Source organism: Bombyx mandarina, chromosome 11, assembly GCF_030267445.1.
Source record: "Bombyx mandarina strain Sakado chromosome 11, ASM3026744v2".
Classification (NCBI taxonomy): Eukaryota; Metazoa; Arthropoda; class Insecta; order Lepidoptera; family Bombycidae; genus Bombyx; species Bombyx mandarina.
The window spans coordinates 4,393,074-4,398,073 of NC_143218.1; the positions used below are offsets into that span (position 1 = coordinate 4,393,074).

Below are 5,000 nucleotides of genomic sequence, written 5' to 3' on the forward strand. Positions count from 1 at the left end.
GCCAGCCAGCCAGCCAGCCAGCCAGCCAGCCAGCCAGCCAGCCAGCCAGCTAGCTAGCTAACTGGGTTAGGGGTCCTGATACAGAAGGCAGTTAGTTATGTAGTAGTTATTATTATCCACGATAGGTACTGCGCGCTACGTGAGGAGGTTTCTTCTTCTCGCTCTGGAGTCAGTTCTCAGTTCAGGAGGAGTTATTAATGTTAATGTACCTACGTACATAATAAGATGTCATAATGATAACCTTCTACGTGGTGGATATGAAAATTTATCAATATCATCATCATCATCATCATCATCATCAAGGCGTGATGTACCTTCACCTCGTGAAGGCAGAAAAGGACAAATTAATAAAATATTTAGACCTGGCCGACGAGACTTAGTCGTAATAAAAATCTTTTAAAAAAAATTATATTTTAATTAATAACATTTAAAATAAATATACATAATTAATAATAATACTAATAATAATAATAATAATAATAATAAACTATATTCTGTCTAAATTAAAATTTTAAAAATCCACGGCTCAACAGACTTCACCGCGGACGACGATCCTACGTATGTATGCATGCGAACGCGCACGGCCCGCATCACATGTGTGGTTTGAGCGCGTGTCGCGTTTGATGTTCGGGCGTGCCTTAGTTGGTGCGCGAGGCGAGAGAGGAAGATTTGATGTTTGTTGTTTTTTGGATTACATTTTCAGTTTTTCTCTCTCGTTTTTAAACGAACACATTATAAAGTTATATATTATATATTTGATCAGCGTCGGACCTGCGTCATGCGATCTGAAGTATCTATCCATCTCTCATATATATCTCGTCCGGTCAGAAGCTTGACATATATACATTGAGGAGAGGAGGAGACTTTTGTGATTGGACGCATAAATTTTTTGGTCCTGGAAATTTTAAAATTTTTCATATGTTCATTGGTTTTGCGCGTTGCGTGTGTTTCGTGTTTAATAATAATAATAATAATAATATAATATATTTATTATAGATTAACCGAAACGCTGCGGTCGCCGTAACACCGTGAGACATATGCGTAACTCATGCGACGGCATGTTCGTTCGGTTAGTTCATTTCTAATTTCAGAATGAAACAATCAAACGGACGAATGCACCTGTTCGTTCAGTCGTTTACGTCATTCTGTACGTTCCGTGCGCGATTTTGAAATTTTATTCGTTAAAACGAATTATAATATTTCATATGGTGTTTTTATTTAAACATTATATGTTTTAACGTGAACGGTTTATGCGAAATCTCGGTGGACCGATTTTGTATAATTATCCTTTTCCTTAAAAATTAAATTTTCTAGGATATGGATTTTTATATATTTAATGATATTATTTATTAGTAAACAACGAGAGTTGTTTATTATATAAATACTATTATAATACCTAAACACGATCACGCCGTACGAGCGTTTTTACGCCCGATGCGGTGCGACGTTTTAGTTTTCGAGCTAACGAAAAAGAGAGCTCCCTGGTTGATCCTGCCAGTAGTTATATGCTTGTCTCAAAGATTAAGCCATGCATGTCTCAGTGCAAGCCGTATTAAGGCGATACCGCGAATGGCTCAATATATCAGTTTTGGTTCCTTAGATCTTACTCAGTTACTTGGATAACTGTGGTAATTCTAGAGCTAATACATGCAATCAGAACTCTGACCAGTGATGGGATGAGTGCTTTTATTAGATCAAAACCAATCGACGGAGGGCCTCGCGTCCGAAGTCGTTAATTTTGATGAATCTGGATAACTTTTGCAGATCGCATGGTCAAGTACCGGCGACGCATCTTTCAAATGTCTGCCTTATCAACTTTCGATGGTAGTTTCTGCGACTACCATGGTTGTCACGGGTAACGGGGAATCAGGGTTCGATTCCGGAGAGGGAGCCTGAGAAACGGCTACCACATCCAAGGAAGGCAGCAGGCGCGCAAATTACCCACTCCCGGCACGGGGAGGTAGTGACGAAAAATAACGATACGGGACTCTTACGAGGCCTCGTAATCGGAATGAGTACACTTTAAATATTTTAACGAGGAACAATTGGAGGGCAAGTCTGGTGCCAGCAGCCGCGGTAATTCCAGCTCCAATAGCGTATACTAAAATTGTTGCGGTTAAAAAGCTCGTAGTTGCATTTGTGCGCCGCGCTGTCGGTGCACCGCATCCGCGGTGATACTGACACGTTTGCGGAGCATATCGTCGGTGAGCCGGCGTTCTAAAAAACGCCGGTTCAATATCAAAATCCTATCGCGGTGCTCTTCGGTGAGTGTCGAGGTGGGCCGACAATTTTACTTTGAACAAATTAGAGTGCTCAAAGCGGGCTAAAAATGCTGCTTGAATATTTCGTGCATGGAATAATAGAATATGATCTCGGTTCTATTTTGTTGGTTTTCAGAACTCCGAGGTAATGATTAATAGGGATAACTGGGGGCATTCGTATTGCGACGTTAGAGGTGAAATTCTTGGATCGTCGCAAGACGAACATCAGCGAAAGCATTTGCCAAAGGTGTTTTCATCAATCAAGAACGAAAGTTAGAGGTTCGAAGGCGATTAGATACCGCCCTAGTTCTAACCGTAAATATGTCATCTAGCGATCCGCCGACGTTACTACAATGGCTCGGCGGGCAGCTTCCGGGAAACCAAAGATTTTGGACTCCGGGGGGAGTATGGTTGCAAAGCTGAAACTTAAAGGAATTGACGGAAGGGCACCACCAGGAGTGGAGCCTGCGGCTTAATTTGACTCAACACGGGAAATCTCACCAGGCCCGGACACCGGAAGGATTGACAGATTAACAGCTCTTTCTTGATTCGGTGGGTGGTGGTGCATGGCCGTTCTTAGTTGGTGGAGCGATTTGTCTGGTTAATTCCGGTAACGAACGAGACTCTAGCCTGCTAAATAGGCGTCGTTATTTAGGTGTGCGCGGCCTCGTGTCGCGCAACTCACTGACGACGTATTAAAATTCTTCTTAGAGGGACCGGCGTCTTCGAGCCGCACGAGATTGAGCAATAACAGGTCTGTGATGCCCTTAGATGTCCTGGGCCGCACGCGCGCTACACTGAAGGAATCAGCATGTTCTCCCTGGCCTAGAGGCCCGGGCAACCCGCTGAAACTCCTTCGTGCTGGGGATTGGGGTTTGCAATTATCCCCCATAAACGAGGAATTCCTAGTAAGCGCGAGTCATAAGCTCGCGTTGATTACGTCCCTGCCCTTTGTACACACCGCCCGTCGCTACTACCGATTGAATGATTTAGTGAGGTCTTCGGACCGACACGCGGTGGCTTCACGGCCGTCGGCGTTGTTGGGAAGTTGACCAAACTTGATCATTTAGAGGAAGTAAAAGTCGTAACAAGGTTTCCGTAGGGGAACCTGCGGAAGGATCATTAACGTGTGTTGTATTGTGTGTGATATGTAAATATTTTATTTATTTATTTATATATATATACGCATGCATACATTCGATCGTTCTTAATTTTTATCGTTTATCCGATTTCTCACGCTCTCGCGCGCGTTTGTCGCGACGATATTGAATCTGACTGCTGACATTATATATCTAATACTGCTGCGTACTGCACGCGCACGGCAGCACACGCATAAAACTATACGCGCACTACAAAATACCATTACTGACACCGAAATTACAGTGTTGTTCTGTGTTTGTGGTGTGTGTGTGTGTGTGTGTGTGTGTGTGTGTGTGTGTGTGTGTGAGTGATGCAGTAGTTGTGTGTGTGTGTGTCGTCGTGTCGATTCGATTGCCGTCGTGACACTAGTGCGCTCGAGAGCGAGAGCGCGGTGATCGAAAGAAAAACTCACAGACGTTTTAGTTTTCTTAACGTGTGTGTGCGTGCGTTGTACCACCGTGTTTTATATGTTTATTATTTAATATTTTGAGATTCGAAATTTCGAATATTATAATATTTATGTATAAAATGCGAAACGCGCGCGCGCACACGGCGAAAACGTCGAAACGTCGCGTACGTCCAAACGTCACGGAGAGTCGCGTGCGCGCGTTCTTGCGGGAGCGCTCGCTCGTGTCTCTCTCGTCGTCGTTGACGGTTTCGTAAATTAACATAAAATACATTTTATTCATTTATTGTTTTTTTTTCGACAAGAAAAAAAAAAAAGAAATTTTTTATTTTTATTTAAACATTACAGAAAAAACGAAAATCATTACCCTGGACGGTGGATCACTTGGCTCGCGGGTCGATGAAGAACGCAGTTAACTGCGCGTCATAGTGTGAACTGCAGGACACATTTGAACATCGACATTTCGAACGCACATTGCGGTCCGTGGAGACACATCCAGGACCACTCCTGTCTGAGGGCCGGCTGCATAAAAAACATTAATCACATTGCGTGGCTCGTGCCGCGCTCGTGATCCGTCGCGTTGACGCGTTCCGCGTTACGCGTTCGTACTCGTCGTTACGTGTTGTTATTTTTTAATTAAAATTTGACCGAAGACTACGATTACGAATCGCGTTTCGCTAGCTCGTCTCTCCGACGGATCTAAAAATGTTTTATTGTTATTTCAAAATTTTCATAATCACGTCGAACCTCTCTGGCGCGCGCGTTATGTTTAGCGTGCGCGTAGCGAGTTCTCGTGTATATGAATTTTTGTCGTCTTGGTTTCGTTATTCTGTTGTTGACGTTGTATTAATCGTTATTTAATATCGACGACGACGACGGTGCGAAGCGAAACGTTGTGATGAAGAATTTTAATGAATTATTTGTAATCGCGAATAAATTCAATAAAATAATCTAACGATTTTTCGCTTGCACACACATCGATCGTTGAATTTACTTAACGTAACGGCGACGACGAAAAACTACTAATGACCCGGACAGACGAATAATGATTAACAATAGGAAAACGTGTGTAGGCGGACTCGACGTCCGAATTGCGACCTCGCGCCTCTCCATCTCTCACTCTGACTCGCTAGCGCTCTCGTTCGCTCGCTCTCACTCACTCGCTCTCGGTTCTCTCGTTTTCGTCTCTGATT

The 5,000-nt window shown here is 43.4% G+C and overlaps 2 non-coding genes across 2 annotated transcripts; both read left to right on the forward strand.

Annotated features, from left to right (window-relative positions):
• The first annotated feature begins 1,478 nt into the window (after positions 1-1,478).
• On the forward strand, positions 1,479-3,386 carry LOC149501926 (small subunit ribosomal RNA). Its single transcript, XR_016323919.1, has one exon. It is a non-coding gene; the product is annotated as a small subunit ribosomal RNA (ribosomal RNA).
• Positions 3,387-4,171: 785 nt separating this feature from the next.
• LOC149501927 (5.8S ribosomal RNA) lies at positions 4,172-4,328 on the forward strand. Its single transcript, XR_016323920.1, has one exon. It is a non-coding gene; the product is annotated as a 5.8S ribosomal RNA (ribosomal RNA).
• The last annotated feature ends 672 nt before the right edge of the window (positions 4,329-5,000 follow it).